Source organism: Ornithorhynchus anatinus, chromosome 14 (genome assembly GCF_004115215.2).
Source record: "Ornithorhynchus anatinus isolate Pmale09 chromosome 14, mOrnAna1.pri.v4, whole genome shotgun sequence".
NCBI classification, from domain to species: Eukaryota; Metazoa; Chordata; class Mammalia; order Monotremata; family Ornithorhynchidae; genus Ornithorhynchus; species Ornithorhynchus anatinus.
This window is the reverse complement of record NC_041741.1, coordinates 50,286,147-50,305,969: the sequence shown is the minus strand read 5'-3', so window position 1 is coordinate 50,305,969 and position 19,823 is coordinate 50,286,147. Positions and strand designations below refer to the sequence as shown.

Sequence of the window (19,823 nt, the reverse complement as noted above, 5' to 3'; positions counted from 1 at the left end):
CAGAACCCATGTCGTTCTGACTCCCAGGTCCGGGATCTATCCATTACGTCATGCTGCTTCCCCTCTGGTTTACTGGGGTTCCTCTCCCAAGGTAGCCTTTCTTCGCATACAGTTTTGCTCTCTCGTGGGCATCCCTACCTCACCTCTCCTGATCGATCAGTAAATCAATCAATCAATCAATCAATCAAAATTCATCCCCCCTCCGGCAAAGAACAGGAACTAAAGGTCCTCACAGACATCAGCCTCCCTCCCCACCCCCCAGGTTTCATCCTTTCTCCCTGAAAAACCCATTTCCCTTTATTTTTCTTCCAAAACTTGCGAGGCAGAAAACGGCCATTTTCCCCAGTTAAATACTCGCTCAGTCATTTGGGGGAAAGGGATTTTCCCTTTCTCGGAAGATCAACCGGAAAACCCTTCCGGAAAGATTCACTCATTTTTTTTCCCCTCAAGCGGGAGACCTCGACTGAAAAAAGAAAAGGTTGATATGGGGAAAAAGAAAAAACAGAGAAAGAGCCCGTTGAAGCTCGTAGCTCAGGACCGGAAGGGGATCAGTTGGCGGTGAGAATTTTTGGGGGTCCCCGGCCTGGATTCTCTCTAGATCCCCTTTCCCCTTTTCTCCCCTGCCTCTGAACCCCTCTCTGTGCTGAGGTGAATTGTAAGTGGGCCAAGCGGTAGACAATCAAAGATCATTCCTCGCTCCGGGCTGAAATGGATGAACGTAATTTCCGTCTCAGTGATTGTAACTCTCCGCGGAGGTATCGGCTTTCCAGAAAAAATGAAAAACACCGAGATTCGGAGGACGGAAGACGCCACCGGCACGTTTAAACGCGGGCCGCCTCTTCCAAACTTGCGGTCGGCTCAAAGAGTCAGGGGAAGTGTAGCTTGCGGACGGGTGATCTGTGACTCGTCATCGACGAACCTGCCGAAGGTTTTCATTGAGAACCTACTGTGTGCCGAGCGCTGTGCTAAGTGCCCAGGAGAGTATAATGCCGTAGAGTCAGGAGCTCTTCGAGGAGCTCGCGGGGTAAAGACGGGTGGAAAATTTAGGTGACCGCCTGGATCGGTGTCGACCAGTAGATCCATCGATCGATGGTATCGATTGAGCGCTTACTATGTGCAGAACACCGTACTGAGCACACGGGAGAGTACGGTACGGCAGAATGAGCAGACACGATCCCGGTCGATAACGAGCTGACAGTCTAGAAGGGGAGACAGACGTTAATACGAATGAATCGGTAAGTTTATAATATATCATTTTTAAAGATGTGCACATGTCCCGTGGGGTTGGGGGTGGGGCAAATAATAATAATAACTAATAATGATAATTATGGGATTTATTAAGCGCTTAGTATGTGCCAGGCACTGTACTAAACATTGGGGTAAATACAAGCCAGTCGGGTTGGACACGGTCCCTGTCCCACGTGGGGCTCACGGTCTCAATCTCCCTTTTACAGCACGAGGTAACTGAGGCACAGAGAAGTTAAATGACTTGCCCAGGGTCACACAGCAGACAAGTGGTGGAGCCGGGATTGGAACCCATGACCTTCTGACTCCCGGGCTCGTGCCATCTCCACGATTCCACGCGACTTCTCAAATACCCGAAGTGTGTAGGCGATGAAGATGGGAGAGGGAGCCGGGGAAAAGAGGGCTCGATCGGGGAAGGCCTCTTGGAGGAGATGTGATCTTAATAATAATGTTGGTATTTGTTAAGCGCTTACTAGGTGCAGAGCACTGTTCTAAATGCTGGGGTAGAAACAGGGCAATCAGATTGTCCCACGTGAGGCTCACAGTCTTCACCCCCATTTTACAGATGAGGTCACTGAGGCACGGAGACGTGAAGTGACTCGCCCACGGTCACACAGCTGACAAGTGGCGGAGCGGGGATTCGAACCCATAACCTCTGACTCCCAAGCCCGGGCTCTTTCCACCGAGCCACGTAATGCTCTGAAGGTGGAGAGAGGGTTGAAATTCAAGAGCGAGCCACGGTGGTCATCTCTAGGGTCTGGCTGAGTGAGGTCACTGTCCTGCCCCCGAGGCCCCTGCTCTTAGAAAAGCTGGTATTTGTTAAGCGCTTACTCTGTGCCAGACATTGCCCTAAGCGCTGCGGTGGATCTTAACCTCTCTGTGCCTCAGTTACCTCATCTGTCAAATGGGGGGTCAAAACCGTGAGCCCTACGTGGGACAACCTGATCGCCTTGTATCCCCCAACGCTTAGAACAGTGCTTTGCACATAGTAAGCGCTTAACAAATACCACAATTCATTTACAAGCAAATCGCAGTGGACACAGTCCCTTTCCCACAGTCTTAATCCTCTTTATCCAGATGAGGGAACTGAGGCCCGGAGAAGTGAAGTGATTCTCCCAAGGTCACCCAACAGACAAGTGGAGGAGCTGGGATTAGAACCCAGGTCCTCCTGACTCCCAGGCCCGGGCTCTAACCACTAGGCCACGTTGCTTCTCTAGGCCATGCTGCTCTTCCCAGGGATTTGCTTGAGGTGGCATCAATTTGCCCTGGAACCAGAAGTTTGGGTCCAGCGGGGAGTGGTTTGACGGTGGAATGACGCACTAAAAGCAGCATGGCCTAGTGGATAGAGCCCGGGCCTGGGAGTCAGAAGGTCATGGGTTCTAATCCCGCCTCCGCCACTTGTGGGCCGGCTGACCTTGGGAAGACCACTTCTGTGGCCCTCAGTTATCTCATCTGTAAAATGGGGATTGAAACCATGAGCCCCACATGGGACAGGGACCGCGTCCGACCCGATCCGAAGCAGCGCGGCTCAGTGGAAAGAGCCCGGGCTTCGGAGTCAGAGGTCATGGGTTCGACTCCCGGCTCTGTCACTTGTCAGCTGTGTGACTGTGGGCGAGTCGCTTCGCTTCTCTGGGCCTCAGTGACCTCGTCTGTAAAAGGGGGATTAACCGTGAGCCCCACGTGGGACAACCTGATGACCCTGTATCTCCCCCAGCGCTTAGAACAGTGCTCTGCACATAGAAGGCGCTTAACAAATACCAACATTATTATTATTATTATAATCCACCCTAGCGCTTAGTAGAGTTCCTGGCACATGGAAAGCATTTAACCAATACCACAGTTATTATTATTGTCTTCTCCCGGATAGGACCGTGCTAGCGAAGAGAGATTTCGGAAGCGAGTCTGGATTCGCTCTCCGGGCACCGTACTGAGGAAACGACGATATATAATTCCTTTCTGGCGACGAACCACCCAAGTTTCTATTTAGGACGCGTTTTCTCATCTCACTTGGTAATTCCCAGAGATTTTACGACAATACAAATGGTCAGAGGGATCATTCTAGAAAAATCACCCCGCACCTCTCCATATGCTACCCAAAGTCAAAGAGCCACTGGGGAAAGATTGGATGGGAATCAGTCACCCCGGTAGTGATATCGGTGTAATTAAATCTGTATTTTCATGAGAGGTTTTAGGTTCTGAGTGGCTGTACTTTGTAATCCTCGACTAAAGATGGAAACAATAGCCAACTTTATAAAACAGATTGCATTTTCGGCACCTGTCCAATATATTCAGCGAGTGCCGGGCGAATTAGCAAATGAAGATTTCAAATCGTCCTCGTCGCCGGTGGGATTTGCCGAGCACTTATTGCGACTGCGAGCCTCATGTGAGGCAGAGATTGGGCCCACCCTGGTTACCTTGTATTTACCACAGCGCCTAGAACAGTGCCTGGCACATAGTAAGCGCTGAACAAATACCATAAAAAAGTACTCTCCCGAGCGCTTAGTAGAGTGCTCAGCACACAGGAAGCGCTCAATAAATATGATTGATTCCTTAGATGCTTATTTTCATGAGACGCAGTGTGGCTCAGTGGGAAGAGCCCGGGCTTGGGAGTCAGAGGTCGTGGGTTCGAATCCCGGCTCTGCCGCTTGTCAGCTGTGTGACTGTGGGCGAGTCACTTGGTTTCTCTGTGCCTCAGTTATCTCATCTGTAAAATGGGGATTAACTGTGAGCCTCACGTGGGACAACCTGGTTACCCTGCATCTCCCCCAGCGCTTAGAACAGTGCTCTGCACATAGTCAGCGCTTAACAAATACCACCATTATCATTATTAGAGAAGCAGCGTGGCTCAGTGGAAAGAGCCCGGGCTTGGGAGTCCGAGGTCATGAGTTCGAATCCCGGCTCTGCCACTTGACAGCTGTGTGACTGTGGGCAAGTCACTTCGCTTCTCTGTGCCTCAGTTATCTCATCTGTAAAATGGGGATTAACTGTGAGCCTCACTTGGGACAACCTGATTACCCTGTATCTACCCCAGCGCTTAGAACAGTGCTCTGTCCATAGTAAGCGCTTAACAACTACCAACATTATTATTAAATTTTGTTATTTATATTAATGTCTGTCTCCCCCTGAAAACTGTCAGCTCACTGTGGGTAGGGAATGTGTCTGTTGTTACACCGTTCTCTCCCAAGCACTCAGTATTAATTCATTTAATCGTATTCATCGCACACTTACAGTGTGCAGAGCACTGAACTGAGCGCTTGGGAGAGTACACTTTAACAATAAGCAGACACATTCCCTGCCCGCAACGGGCTTACGGTCTAGAGGACTGTAGGAAGTACTTGAGGAGATAAAATACAATAGCTCCCGTATTATTCTCCCGGCACCTTTCACACCCTGGTAAGTGATGAGTTGAGAGGGAGTTCGGTAGGGAATTATACTCTCTCCAGGCAGAGGTTATCCAAGAAAGGGTTCTCCATCCTGTTCACCTTCTGAGAGGAGAATTGGTCCGGGCGTTTGGTAACTTGATTTCGCGTGCTCCAGAGAGAGCTCCGTATTGGCTGAGTTGCGGATTTAATTGACATTAATTTCCAGACACAAGCGCTGGTTGCTTACTTAATTTTGCTTTATCTGATCAAGAGGCTTAATAGGGTCTAGCAGTGTGGAAAGGAGAAAATTGAAAATACATTTGAATTTTTAAAATATTACTCGCGGCTTGATATTTATTTGCCCCGAAGCACATTCTATCGATTTTATTCATGAAGACCGCCAGAGGGAATGCTGGATATTTTTAGTATCGGAGCCAAGGTATTTATTTATTTATTTATTTATTTGCTCCCGTGAAGGGTTTTGTGTGTGTGTGTGTGTGTGTTTATTTCCCTCCTGGATTTTACTTTTCTAAATTAGTATCCTAGGAGTAATCTTCAGTTTTTAATGTGCTTATCGTTGGAGAAAAATCAGCCAGTCAATCAGCAGTGTTCACTGTAAACTCCCCGTGGGCAGGGAATGTGTCTATTGGACTCTCCCCAGTACTTAGTACAGTGCTCTGCGCATAGTAACCAACCGGTAAGTCCAGTGATCTATTGATTTATTGAGCACCAACTGTGTCTAGAGCACTACGCTAAGCACTTGAGGGAGTACAATTGAGTTAATACTTGTAATCTTTCCCCACGGGGAGCTTGAGATGTAACTGGGGAGGTAATGATAATAATAACTATAATAGTGGTATTTGTTAAGCGCATACTATGTGCCAGGCACTGGGATGGGTATAAACAAATGAGGTCGGACACAGTCCATGTCCCGTGAGGGGCTCACGCTCTTAATCTCCATTTTACGGATGAGGAAACTGAGGCCCAGAGAAGTGAAGTGACTTGCCTAAGGTCACCCAGCAGACGAGTGGCGGAGCCGGGATCAGAACCCTGGTCCTTTGGCTCCCGGGCCTGGGCTCTTTCCACTAGGCCACGCCGCGTCTCTAGACACTGAGATTATCTACAGGTAGAAGGAAGAGGGGACAGATTCATTCACTAGTATTTATCGAGCGCTTACTATGTGCAGAGCGCTGTACTGAGCGCTTGGAATGTACAAATCGGTAACAGATAGAACCAGTCCCTGCCCTTTGACGGGCTTACGGTCTAATCGGGGGAGACGGACAGACAAGAACAATGGCAATAAATAGAATCAAGGTGACAGATGACATAGGACAGATGACATAAGTCTGGTATTTGTTAAGCGCTCACTAAGGGCCACACAATGTGTTAAGGGCTGGGGTAGCTACGAGGTGATGAGATCGGACCCAGTCCCTGGAGGATGGGGGAAGTCGGAGAAGACATCGAGGAAGGCCCAGGCCTTGAAATAATAATGATAACAGTGGCATTCGTGAAGCGCTTCTTATGTGCCAGACACTGTACTAAGCCCTGGGGTGGATAACGTTGGTATTTGTTAAGCGCTTACTATGTGCCGAGCACTGTCCTAAGCGCGGGGGTAGACAGAGGGGAATCAGGTCGTCCCACGTGGGGCTCACGGTCTTAATCCCCATTTTACAGATGAGGGAACTGAGGCACCGAGAAGTTAAGCGACTTGCCCAAAGTCACACAGCCGGCAAGTGGCAGAGCTGGGGTTCGAACCCGTGACCCCTGACTCCAAAGCCCGTGCTCTTTCCAGTGAGCCACGCTGCTTCTATAAAATTCAGTGTGTCAGAAGTGGGATTTGAACCCACGCCTCCATACGGAGACCAGAACACCCATTCCGGGGAAGGAAGTCACCTTGAGTCTGGCGCCTTAGACCGCTCGGCCATCCTGACACCCAATAGAAGCAGAATAGAAGCAGATAGAAGCAGATAGAAGCAGATCGGTGTGGACCCGGTCCCTGCCCCACACGGGGCTCACTGTCTCAATCCCCATTTTAGAGATGAGGAAACCGAGGCCCAGAGAATTGAAGCGAGTTGCCCAAGGTCACCCAGCAGACGAGCGGAGGAGCCGGGATTAGCAGCCAGGTCCTTCTGACTCCCGGGCCCGGCTTCTATCAACCCCGCCTTCTTGCTTCTCACAATGGTCGGTTCGACCGACAGGGCACCCGCTTCGTTCTCCACTTCCCATTCCCCGTCTAGACGAAGATTAGGTGTAGAGTTTTCCGATCCGAGGAGGGCGAAGTAGGTGAACAGCCAAACCGAGCTCAGCAGAGTGTAACGTACCCAGCGGACACCCGTTAAATCCCATTGACTAACTGTCCAGCTGGGCGACCTTGACATTTCTCCACCCTACGCGTTTCTCTTAGCCTCGGTGGATCCGAGTGTTTTATAGCTCCTTTCGGAGGCCTCTATCATAATGGAAGCTTCACTGGCTTTCTCGGTCGAACCGGCCCCCCCCCCCCCCCCCGGCCCCCAGACTCCCCCAGATCTGCCCCGGAATTGGAGCAGAAAATCGTATCAACCCCCTTTTCTCGGGTCCTCTTTCGAGACAGGAGCTGGGAGCTTTTTTCACCACCCGTCGAGAACGAATGCCTTTATGTCCTCAGACTTGAGTCTTTTAAGCCCAAGTACCCTCTGCCACTTGGAATGTGGATTTAGTTCTGAAGAACTCATCTGAAATAGATATTTCTCTCCTCTCCCTGAGGGATTTATTGGCAAAACTAGCCATCTATTAACATTATCTCGGGACTTTGCACTGGTGAGAATAGATACTATAAATCTTAGTTGTATAAAAACCCAGAAGCTAGAAGGCTTTAGTGGACAGCAAATAGAAAAGTCCAATAGGTTCAGACCTGTTTATTTTACTTAGAGTGAAAGGACATTTGGAGGTAGAATTGGCTGGAAATGATTTGGGGAGAGCCAGACGGCTGAGGCCGTGAGACGGCGCTCGGAGTCACTGCCTCGAATTGGAATTCATCACGAAGCGGGGGCGGGGGGGGGGGGGGCCTTCTTTTTAACGCGTCAGCCCGATAATCTCCAATCGAAAGTCACGTCGCCTCCCGGGGTAGCCCCGACACGTTTTCCAGCGGTCCGGCGTCGAGGGGCGGACCGGATTTCTGGTTAGGGAGAATATCGGCGCCGTCAAGTTCCCGGAATGCCTCGGGGCAGACGCTTCCCCTAACGGATTGAACAAAAAAAGAAAAATAGGACCTCGAAACCGAGTGAGCGAAAGGGCAGATTATCAAATGACCGAGGTCTACGCGGACCCGAGTGTTACTGTGTGATCGCACTTCAGCGAGCGGTGGTTATTCCGTGGAGGTGAGCGGTACCGAGCGATCGGTCTGTGGACCGGGGGAGGGAGGGAGATGTGGTCAACCAGGAGCGGGGTGGGCGATCTCAAGGGTCCGGTGAGTCTCCCTATCATTTTGCGGCCTAGTGGAAAGAGCCCGCACCCGGGAGTCAGAAGGTCATGGGTTCGGATCCCGGCTCGGCCGCGTGTCTGCTGCGTGACCTTGGACAAGTCACTTCACTTATCTGGCCCTCAGTTCCCTCATCTTCAAAATGGGGATTGAGACCGTGAGCCCCACGTGGGACAGGGACTGCCTGTAGACTCTCCCCAGTACTTAGTACGGTGCTCTGCGCATGGTAAACAGCCGGTAAATCCAATGATCTATTGATTCATTGAGCACCAACTGCGTCTAGAGCACTACGCTAAGCACTTGAGGGAGTACAATTGAGTTAACGCTTGTAATCTTGTAAGCGCTGGATACCCCAGCGCTTAGTACGGGGCCCGGCACGTAGTAAGTGCTTAACAAACGCCGTAATTATTATTATAATTATTATTTTGGCAGTGCTCCCTCAGTTTCTGGAACCTCTCCTTAGGGACCGCGACTACCAGATCTGTTGGGTTGCATTCGACCAAGCGCTTAGTACAGAGCTTTGCACATAGGGAGCGCTCAATTTAGAGTCTCTTGGTGGATCGAGGAAGCTTGGGTAAGGGTCTCTCTGCTTGGAATCTTAACCCGTAGGCCAGCAACTCCCCACTACATACAGTGCCTTCCTCTGTCTTCTCCAGCGGTACTTACTGAGCGCTCACTGTGCGCCGAGAACTCTACTAAGCGCTTGGGACGATACTGATGGTATTTGTTAAGCGCTTACGATGTGCCGAGCGCTGTTCTAAACGCTGGGGTTGGTCCAACTGAATCAGGTTGCCCGCAGTCCCTGTCCCACGTGGAGCTCACTGTCTTAATCTCCGTTTTACGGATGAGGAGGAAACTGAGGCCCAGAGAAATCACGTGACTTGCCCAAGGTCGCGCAGTAGACACGTGGAGGTGCTGGGATTAGAACCCAGGTCCTTCTGACTCCCAGGCGCGGGCTCGAGCCACTAGGCCACGCCGCTTCTCTTCCGAACGCACCTCCCTCGCGCACCGGGTGGGTGCCCGTCGGGGAGTTGAAAGGAATGAATTTTCAGCCTCGTCCAGAGAATCTTTCAATAGCTTTGAGGGAAACTCCAGGCCCGGCCCGTTCCCAAACATGGATGTGTTAAATTAATGAAATCTGGTGGGAAGATGAAAGAGCGGAGGCGTTGGAGATGAAGCCCGGTGGGAAGCGAGGCCAAGGATGGATTTCAGACCGTATATTACCCAGCCGCGCATTAATTATATTCTAAGGCCATGTCTGGGCTGGGAGCGGGCGACGGTGGGATGAGAGGGAGGGTGAGGCGTGACCTCATCTGACCACTTTTACAGTGGATGGGATGAATGTCTCGCCGGAGGCCTTCCCGTGCGACATTTTCATTCATTCATTCATTTATTCAATCCCATTTATTGAGCGCGTAGCTCCCGGCCGCGCTCTCTCTATCTCTAGACACTCTGCAGAGTCCCCCCCCGGGAGCCTTTCGTGCGTCACATGAGAAGCAGCGAGGCCTAGTAGAAGAAATCCGGACCTGGGAGTCGGGGGGTTTGGGTTCTAATCCTCGCTCCGCCCGTTGCCCGCTGCGTGACTTTGGGTAAGTCACTGAACGTTTTCGCCTCCGTTGCCTCGTCAGCAAAACGTGGGGAAAAAACCTGTTCTGTCTCTTTCCTAGACTGTGAATCCCTTGTGGGGTCATTCAGAGGGCCAGAATTGAAGTCACATCCTTACTGAACGCCCATCTCCCCCAAAAGGCCTTCCCTGACTAAGCCCTCCTTCCTCTTCTCCCACTCCCTTCTGCGTCGCTCTTACTTCTCTATCATCCGTCCTCCCTCCCATCCCCACGGCAAATACGTATATAGCTCTTATCTATTTAGTTATCTCTTTATTTATATTAATGTAATAATAATAATGATGTTGGTATTTGTTAAGCGCTTACTATGTGCCGAGCACTGTTCTAAGCGCTGGGGTAGGCGTAGGGGAATCAGGTTGTCCCACGTGGGGCTCACAGACTTAATCCCCATTTTACAGATGAGGGAACTGAGGCACAGAGAAGTGAAGTGACTTGCCCACAGTCACACAGCCGACAGGCAGGAATGTGTCCGTTCTATCGTACTCTGCCAAGCGCTCAGTACAGTGTTTCATACCCACTGACACGCTCCCGTTCATCTACAGTAAGCGCTTAACAAATACAGTAAGCGCTTAGCAGCTACCGTGCCCCTTTTCCACGTCCTCCCCCGGGCCTGGAACTCACGGAGCAGACAAGGGGCAGAGCCGGGATTAGATGCTTAATAATAATAATAATAATAATAATAATGTTGGTATTTGTTAAGCGCTTACTACGTGTAGAGCCCTGTTCTAAGCGCTGGGGTAGATACAGGGTAATGAGGTCGTCCCTCGTGAGGCTCACAGTCTTAATCCCCATTTTACAGATGAGGGAACTGAGGCCCAGAGAAGTGAAGTGACTTGCCCACAGTCACACAGTTGACAAGTGGCAGAATGGGATCCGAACTCATGACCTCTGACTCCCAAGCCCGGGCTCTTTCCACTGAGCCCCTTACTGCTATTACAGCCTGGCTTAGTGGAACGAGCCCGGGCTTGGCAGTCAGAGGTCGCGGGTTCTAATGCCGGCTCCGCCACTGATCAGCTGGGTGACTTTGGGCACGTCGCCTGACTTCTCTGTGCCTCAGTGACCTCATCTGTAAAATGGGGATCAAGACTGTGAGCCCCACGTGGGACAACCTCATTAGCGTGGCTCAGTGGAAAGAGCCCGGGCTTTGGAGTCAGAGGTCACGGGTTCGAATGCCGGCTCGGCCGCTTGTCAGCTGTGTGACTTTGGGCGAGTCACTTCACGTCTCGGTGCCTCAGTGACCTCATCTGTAAAACGGGGGTGAAGACTTGTGAGCCCCACGCGGGACGACCCGATCCCCCCGCTTAGAACAGTGCTCGGCACATAGTAAGCGCTTAACAGGTCCCGACGCTATTACCCCAGCGCTTAGGACGGGGCTTGGCACATAGTAAGGGCTGAAGAAATGCCATTATAATTATTATCACTGCTTCTACTAGTGGAGTAGGAAGTAGTACGAGTACGTCGGGACGAAATAGAGAAGAAATCACAGATATGCGGATGGTTAGTCGCAGACAGATGTCCATATGTGCGGGGGATAGGAGCCGTGTTAAGGGTGCATTTTGCAGCCCAGGCAATCCCAGCTAAATGTACTTCCCTCCCCAGTTTTCGAGCGGGTCAGTTTTGAATTTCTAATGAAGAGAACTTGGCAGGGATCAAAGAAGACTCCTTTCCACCAGAGATTTGGCCAGAGTTAATTGCAGAGATCATACCCTGTCCAAATTTTTGTGTGAGATGTTCGAAGTGTGAAGGGCAGGGAATTGCTGAGGACGAGGCCACTGAAAATGTAACTGTCAATACCTATTTAAAATGCTTGGCTCCATCCACCGCCCGTCTCGGAGAGGGGGGGAGAAAAAAATCCCTCACTTGGTCCCTTGGTGAATTGTTAAGGAGGAAAGGACAGAGTTTCTGTGGGGCAGGTAATAATGTTGGCATCTGTCGAGCGCTTACTACGTGCGCTGGGGTGGACGCGGGGGGATCAGGTCGTCCCGCGTGGGGCTCGCGGTCTTCATCCCCATTTTACAGATGAGGTCCCCGAGGCACCGAGAGGTGAAGCGACTCGCCCAAAGTCACCCAGCTGACAAGTGGCCGAGCGGGGATTCGAAGCCGTGACCTCTGACTCCAAAGCAGGTGTTGGGCGGGGGGGGGGGGTGGGTATTGTGGACCAGTCTTTTCATTCGATCAATCAGTCGGTCGTATTTATGGAGCGCTCACCGGGTGCAGAGCTCCGGACTAAGCGCTTGGGAGAGTACGCTAGAACTAAACCGGACACATTCCCTGCCTCCAGCTAGCTGATAGTCTAGGAGACTCATATTTACTGAGTGCATATCTTGTGCAGAGCACTGTACTAAGCCCCTGGGAGAGTAAAATAGTACGATAAACAGACACGATCCCTGCCCACGCGAGCTTATAGTCGAGAAAGACTCATGTTTTTTGAGTGCTTAGGGTCTGCAGAACGCTGTACCAACCACGGGGGAGGAAGCGCGTGGCTCAGTGGGAAGAGCCCGGGCTTGGGAGTCAGAGGTCATGGGTTCGACTCCCGGCTCTGCCACTCGTCAGCTGTGTGACCGCGGGCGAGTCGCTTCGCTTCTCTGGGCCTCGGTTCCCTCGTCTGTAAAATGGGGATCGACTGCGAGCCTCCCGTGGGGCGACCCGATGACCCTGCACCTCCCCCGGCGCTTAGAACAGTGCTCCGCACATAGTAGGCGCTTAACAAATACCGACACTGTTATTGTTATACGACGCGACAGAGCCGGTCGACGCGGGCGCTGCCCGCAAGGAGCTAACGGTCTAGTCGGAGAAGCGGCGTGGCAGGGCGTAGCGGCTGCAGCCCGGGCCTGGGGGTCAGAAGGTCATGGGTTCTAATCCCGACTCCGCCACCCGTCTGCTGTGTGAACCTGAGCGAGTCACTTCACTTCTCTGTGCCTCGGTCACCTCGCCGGTAAAGCGGGGATTGAGACGGTGAGCCCCGTGTGGGACGGGGACTGGGTCCAACCCGATTTGCCTGTATCCAGCGCAGCGCTTAGCACGGTGCCCGGCACTTGGTAAGTGCGTAATGAATTCCATAATTGTTATCGCTGTGGCCTGGAGCACAGAACCTGTGACTAAGCGGGGCAAGTCACTTCACTTCTCTATGCCTCACTTTCCTCATCTGTAAAATGGGGATCCAATACCCATCTCCCCTCTGCTTAGGCCCGGGAACCCCTTGTGGGACAGGGACCGGACTGGACCAGCGGCCAGAACGGTGCTTCCAATAGCATGTAATAAGAATGATGTTGGTATTGGTTAAGCGCTTACTATGTGCCAAGCACTGTTCTAAGCGCTGGGGTAGACACAGGGTCATCGGGTCGTCCCACGTGGGGCTCACAGTCTTAATCCCCCCTCCTAGTGGATAGTGCTCAGGCCTGGGAGTCATTAGGACCTGGGTTCTAATCTCAGCTCCGCCGCTTGTCTGCTGTGTGACCTTGAGCAAGTCACTTCACTCCTCTGGCCCTCAGTCACCTCCTCCGTAAAATGCAGCTGAAGACTGTAAACACCGAGTGGGATTAGACCGTAAACCCGTCAGTGGGCAGGGACCGTCTCTACCTGTTGCCGATTTGTCCATTCCAAGCGCCTAGTACAGTGCTCTGCACATAGTAAGCGCTTAACAAATACCAGCATTATTCTCGATTCTATTTATTGCTGTCGTTCTCGTCCGTCCGTCTCCCCCGATTAGACCGTACGCCCGTCAGTGGGCAGGGACCGTCTCTACCTGTTGCCGATTTGTCCATTCCAAGCGCCTAGTACAGTGCTCTGCACATAGTAAGCGCTTAACAAATACCAGCATTATTCTCGATTCTATTTATTGCTGTCGTTCTCGTCCGTCCGTCTCCCCCGATGAGACTCTAAACCCGTCAGAGGGCAGGGACCGTCTCTATCTGTTGCCGATTTGTCCATTCCAAGCGCTTAGTACAGTGCTCTGCACATAGTAAGCGCTCAATAAATACTATTGAATGATTAGCTTGTTTCTACCCGATTAGCTCGTAACTACCCCGGCGTTTAGCACAGTGCCTGGCACATTGTAAACGCTTAACGTAAACGCTTAACGAATACCACACAAGCCCAAGCCGACGTATTTCAGGAGACCATCAGGGAGAAAGAGGGAGGTTCACACCCCAGGAAGCTCAACGTACGCACTTGCGTTTGCACAGACGCACGACCTCAGCCACGACAGCTTCACTCCCCCGCCATATTGTGGTGAAACCGCATCCGTGGAGCAAACAGACACAAAAAAACACCTTACGATGAAAAATTCGGACTAATTCACACGGGTCTTAATTAATGAGATCCGACGATAGTTCACCGGGGCTCTCCGCGGGCCGTTGCCGACTTCACCGGAGAACGTAAACAGGAAACGATCGGTGAAGGAAATTGGAAAGTCCATTCCAGGCCCCGGTTCCTCGGCCCCTCTGGCTCATCTCGGGTCTCGCGGCGATTTGGATGGGGCCGGGTCTGAAGCGACGCCAGCCTACGATACCGGGAAGCTCTGCCAGTGATTTCCAAAACCATCTGCTCTGGGAGAAAAGAGTCTGTTCTTCTGGTAGCGAACACATGCACCTGCGGTATATCGTTCTTGGCTTTATCTCAAGTGCGCACATTGAGAAAATGGATGGATTTTTCTGATGGAAGATGTGGGTTTAGAGGAGAAACCTTTCATTTGATTTACTCCTCCTCACTCGAGAGGGAGCGATTTTTCTTTATAGCCCAAGGCGGCCGACACGGAATCGTTTAGAGGAGGAAATTTTGCCGCGGGAGGGGAAAGGGGGCTCCGTAGTTTGGGGTGCCGCTGGGGACAATATCACTCGTTCGTTCGTCCCATCGTGTTTGTCGAGCGCTCGCTGTGTGCGGAGCACTGGGCTGAGTGCTTGGGAGAGCACGATTCAACGATAGACACGTTCCCTGCTCTCGACCAGCTCACGGTCTAGCGGGGGAGACAGACGCTTATTTATAAATAAATGACATTATGAGCGGGAGCATTTCTGCGAATTCTCTTATACTTTCCCAAGCGCTTAGAGCGGTGCTCCGCACGTAGTAAGCGTTCAGTAAATACCACTGATTGATCGGTATGAGGAATGGGAGGACTGTGGGAGAAGATTGGTTTATCTGAAACGACGAGTTGTTCATCCAGTCGTATTTATCGAGCGCTTACTGTGTGCAGAGCACTGGGTGGTCGGCGGCAGGAAGGCCGGACTTCTGGAGACTCGGTGAGTTCACGGAATCGTCACATCGTCTCGCAGTCACCTCTTTTTTTTTATCGTTTTCCTGCAGGGAAGCAGAGTGGCCTAGTAAATAGAGCCGGGCCCTGAGGGTCAGCGGGATCCGGGTTCTAACCCCGGCTGCTCCACTTGTCTGCTGTGTGACCTTGGACAACTCACTTATCCTCTCTGTGCCTCTATTTCTTCAACCGTAAAATGAGGATTAAATCCCACGCCCTCCCACTTAGACCGTGAGCCCCCCCCCCCCCGTGGAACCGGGACTCTGTCGAAATTGATGATCTTGGATCAACCCCCGTGTTTAGAACAGTGCTTGACATGTAGTAAGCACTTAATGAGTACCGTAATTATTGCAATTTTTAGATTAGCTGAATAAACCCTGCGTAAAATGGCAGCGCTACCTGGAATGGAGAGGGTCAGAAAACGGAACCCGACAGAGGATGCTGGGAGGAAGCAGGATTAGGAGAGTGGATGTGTGCTTGGGTAAGTCACTTCCCTTCTCTGTGCTCCGGTTCCCTCATCTGTAAAATGGGGATTGATGATGATGATGATGATGATGGTATTTGTTAAGCGCTTACTATGTGCCGAGCACTGTTCTAAGCGCTGGGGTAGATACAAGGTCATCGGTGGTCCCACGAGGGGCTCACAGCCTTCATCCCCATTTTACAGATGAGGGAACTGAGGCACAGAGAAGTGAAGCGATTTGCCCCAAATCACACAGCGATGGGTGGCGGAGTCGGCATTAGAACCCACGACCTCTGACTCCCAAGCCCGGGCTCTATCCACTGAGCCACGCTGCTTCTCCATTATTAAGAGTGTGAACCCTACGCAGGACAGGAACCGTGACCTTTCATTCATTCATTCATTCATTCATTCATTCATTCATTCAATAGTATTTATTGAGCGCTTACTATGTGCAGGGCACTGTACTAAGCGCTTGGAATGAACAAGTCGGCAACAGATAGAGACGGTCCCTGCCGTTTGACGGGCGCACGGTCTCATCGGGGGAGACGGACGAGAACGATGGCGATAAATAGATTCGAGGGGAAGAACATCTCGTAAAAACAATGGCGACTAAATAGAATCAAGTGACCTGCGTTGCTTGTATCCACCCCAGTATTTAGTACAGTGCCCGGTACATAGTAAGTGCTGAACAAATGCCATAATCATTAGTTATCATTAATCCCCATTTTCCAGACGAGTAACTGAGGCCCAGAGAAGTAAAGTGACTTGCCCAAGGTCACACACAGCACACGAGTGGCAGAGCTGGGATTAGAACCCAGATCCTTCCGACTGCCAGGCCCGTGCTCTTTCCACTAGGCCACACTACTTTTCTGTTGGACGCTCTTGCTTCCCCCTGCCTGCAAATCACCTTTGGGTCCGACTCCCCTGGAATACGTACCTTGTACCACTCTGTCGTTATGTTCCCAAACGCTTAGTACACCGTTCTGCCCACGGGAGTTTGTAAGCTCCTAAAGGAAAGGTAATGCATCCATCAACTCTGCTGTTCTCTTCCAAGCGTTTAGTCCAGTGCTCTGCACACGGTAGATGGTAAGCTCCTTGATCTGCAGAGAGTGAACCCCGGATTTATCGACTGATCAGGATTCCTTCAGTGCGGCGTGGTGTACGTCCAAGGTCCTGGGTTCCAATCTCCGCCCCGCCACTTCTCTGCCGCGTGACCTTGGTCAGGTCGCTCGGCCGCCCCACGCCTCAGTTTCCCCAGTGGGGATAATGATAGCCGAGCCTTCCTCTCGGGCGTGTTGTGAGGGGTAAATGAAAAGAAGTCATTTAAGATGGTTCTGGAGAAAAGGCACTAAAGAGAACTCCAGCGGTTAGTACGGAGCCCGGCACATAGTAAATACTTAACAGGTACCGTTAAAAAAAGGGCGGGGGGCATCTCTAAATTGGAAATGGGAGAGAGTGGTGACTTCTTTCCCGACTCAAAGGTTCTGAAAAACACGGAGGTGTCGATAGGCAAGTTGGACGCGGAGAGGAGTTAAAAAATTCAGAATATCGGCCGGACCCTTCCGTAATTGCATCGCTGCCGAACTGTTGCGATCGACATTGTAAACCGGCATTTTCCTAAATGCGGATTACTGATCTATGGACGGTAACAGCTTCACGGGAATTATTATACACTTTCATGCAAATTTGTATCTCCGTCGTCTTCGAGATTCATATTCGGTCCGCCGAGTAATAATCTTGATGAAAATGAGCTGCGTATCAGCACGACGACTTCATCGCTCAATGACCGTTTTTTCCTTCGGAAAAGAAAAAACGATCAGCTCGGCATCGGGCCGTCGCTAGAAGCGGGCTTGAAACCATTTCTGGGTTGTCGAATAGACGCGGCCTCCGGGCTGGGAAACTGCGAATTCTGTTACCCTTCCATTTTCACTCCATTCACCCCAAAACGTTCTTTAAAGAATAGACGAGGGGAAAATCGAATGGCCCCGGAGACCGACGCCCGTTGTTTTTAGATTACGTTGAAATGGTCCGGGTTCTTTCTCTCCCTTGGCCATCGTCAACCTCAGTCGTTCGTTCATTCAGTAGTATTATTGAGCGCTCGCTATGTGCAGAGCACTGTACTAAGCGCTTGGAACGTACAATGCGGCAACAGATAGAGACCATCCCTGCCCAAACTGACGGGTTCACAGTCTGATCGGGGGAGGCAGACAGACAGAAACAATAGCAGGAAGACAGAAACGATAGCAGTAAGACAGAAACGATAGCAATAGTGTCTACTGAATGCCTGTTGCGGGCAGAACACTTAATAATATTAATAATAATATAGTATCTGATAAGCGCTTACTGTGGCAAGCACTGTTCTAAGCGCTGGGGTAGGCGGGACAGGTTGGACACGGTCCCCGTCCCAGACGTTCGATCCGTTTCAGTTTTTCTCACCTGGTGCTCCCTCGGCGGATTTTTTTTTTTTAAATGGAATTTGTTAAACCCTTAGTAGATATAAGCTAGCCACGTTGGACACAGTCCGCGTCCCACGTGGGGCTCACGGTCTTAAACCCCATCTTACAGATGAGGTAACTGAGGCACAGAGGAAGCGAAGTGACTCGCTCAGGGTCACACGGCAGAGAGGTGGCGGAGCTGGGATTAGAATCCAGGTCATTCCGCTTCATCCATTCGGCCACGCTGCTTCCCTTCACGGTCCGCGTAGTCGCTTCGTATTTTTGAACGCGCACTTTACATTTGTATTTATTATACGTTCGCTGTCGATCGAGCCCGGAGGTGAGCCCAGGGGTAGATCTAAGATCAAGTTGGGGGTCCAGGTGAATGAGGCCCAGCGGTTGCCCTCCGGGAGCTTAAAGCCCAACGGTGGCCGCGGGCGCCCTGCGTTTACATCTGGAGATGGTTTTTCTCCACGTCTTGGGGACGGAACGCCGTCGGGGTTTTAGGGATCGTTCTTCGGACAACTCCTGTCCCTTTGGATAGAACGCGATCAGAAGCGGCGCGGCTCAGTGGAAAGAGCCCGGGCTTGGGAGTCAGAGGTCATGGGTTCGAATCCCGGCTCTGCCGCCCGGCAGCTGTGGGACTGTGGGCGAGTCACTTCCCTTCTCTGGGCCTCAGTTCCCTCATCTGGAAAATGGGGACGAAGACTGTGAGCCTCACGTGGGGCAACCTGATGACCCTGTATCTACCCCAGCGCTTAGAACGGTGCTCTGCACAGAGTAAGTGCTTAACAGATGCCAACATTATTATTTCTTCTGGACTGTAAGCTCCCGTGGGCAGGGAAACTATCTACCAACTCTATTGTAACTGTACTCTCCCAGGTTCTTAGTACAGTGTTCTTTGCACGGTAAGCGCTCAATAAATACCACTGGTGGATGGATAGATTGATAATAATGTTGGTATTTGTTAAGCGCTCACTATGCGCAGGGCGCCGTTCTAAGCGCTGGGGGAGATACAAGGTCATCAGGTCGTCCCATGTGAGGCTCACAGTTAATCCCCATTTTACAGATGAGGTCACTGAGGCACAGAGAAGTGAAGTGACTTGCCCACAGTCACTCAGCTGACAGATGGCAGAGCTGGGATTCGAACCCATGACCTCTAACTGCCAAGCCCAGGCTCTTTCCACTGAGCCAAGCTGCTGTTGGAAGATCTGGGGTTGGGCGATTTATAATGCAAAATCCGGAACGACATCTCTGTGTTGTAGGAGAACACAGTGTACAGAGGGTTAAATAATAACGTTGGGATTTGTTAAGCGCTTACTAGGTGCGGAGCACCGTTCTAAGCGCCGGGGGAGATACGGGGGTCATCGGGTCGTCCCACGTGAGGCTCACGGTTAATGCCCATTTTCCAGCTGAGGGAACTGAGGCCCAGAGAAGCGAAGTGACTCGCCCACGGTCACACGGCTGACGAGTGGCAGAGCCGGGAGTCGAACCCATGACCTCTGACTCCCAAGCCCCAGCTCTTTCCACTGAGCCACGCTGCTGCTCTAAAAGAAACAGAATTAGCTGACACGTTCCCTGCCAGGCACGGAAGGGGACGCGGGGATGATGATGGACAAGCTTTGGGTCCGGGAATAGGGCTGGCAAGAGTGTAAAACCCCGAGGGATGCGGAGTCCGCGGTCCAATCGATCGATGGATCGGATTTATCGAGCGCTTTGCCCATCTGACTTTCGAGAGTCCTTTGACAAAGGGAAGGTTCGGGTTTCGTGCGGAGAGAGGTTTCGTTCCAGCTCCGAGACGGTTATTTTTAGCTCTCTACGGAGCGCCCCGCGTGGGGACGGGTACGCTTTTGTGAGTGTGGGTGGAGGTGTCGAGATAGAGGAATTATTCTCTTCCAGATTTTTGGGGAGCGAGGAGTTTCACAAAAGGGAACAATTCGGGCAAAGTTTGGCGTTCGAGATGATGTGGGCAGACCGTGAACTCGTCG

General features: G+C 51.5%; 1 non-coding gene across 1 annotated transcript; it reads right to left on the bottom strand.

The window, feature by feature from the left end:
- Positions 1-6,429: 6,429 nt before the first annotated feature.
- TRNAL-CAA lies at positions 6,430-6,538 on the bottom strand. Its single transcript has 2 exons — positions 6,501-6,538; positions 6,430-6,475 (listed from the first exon to the last, which is right to left on the bottom strand). It is a non-coding gene; the product is annotated as a tRNA-Leu (tRNA).
- Between the last annotated feature and the right edge of the window lie 13,285 nt (positions 6,539-19,823).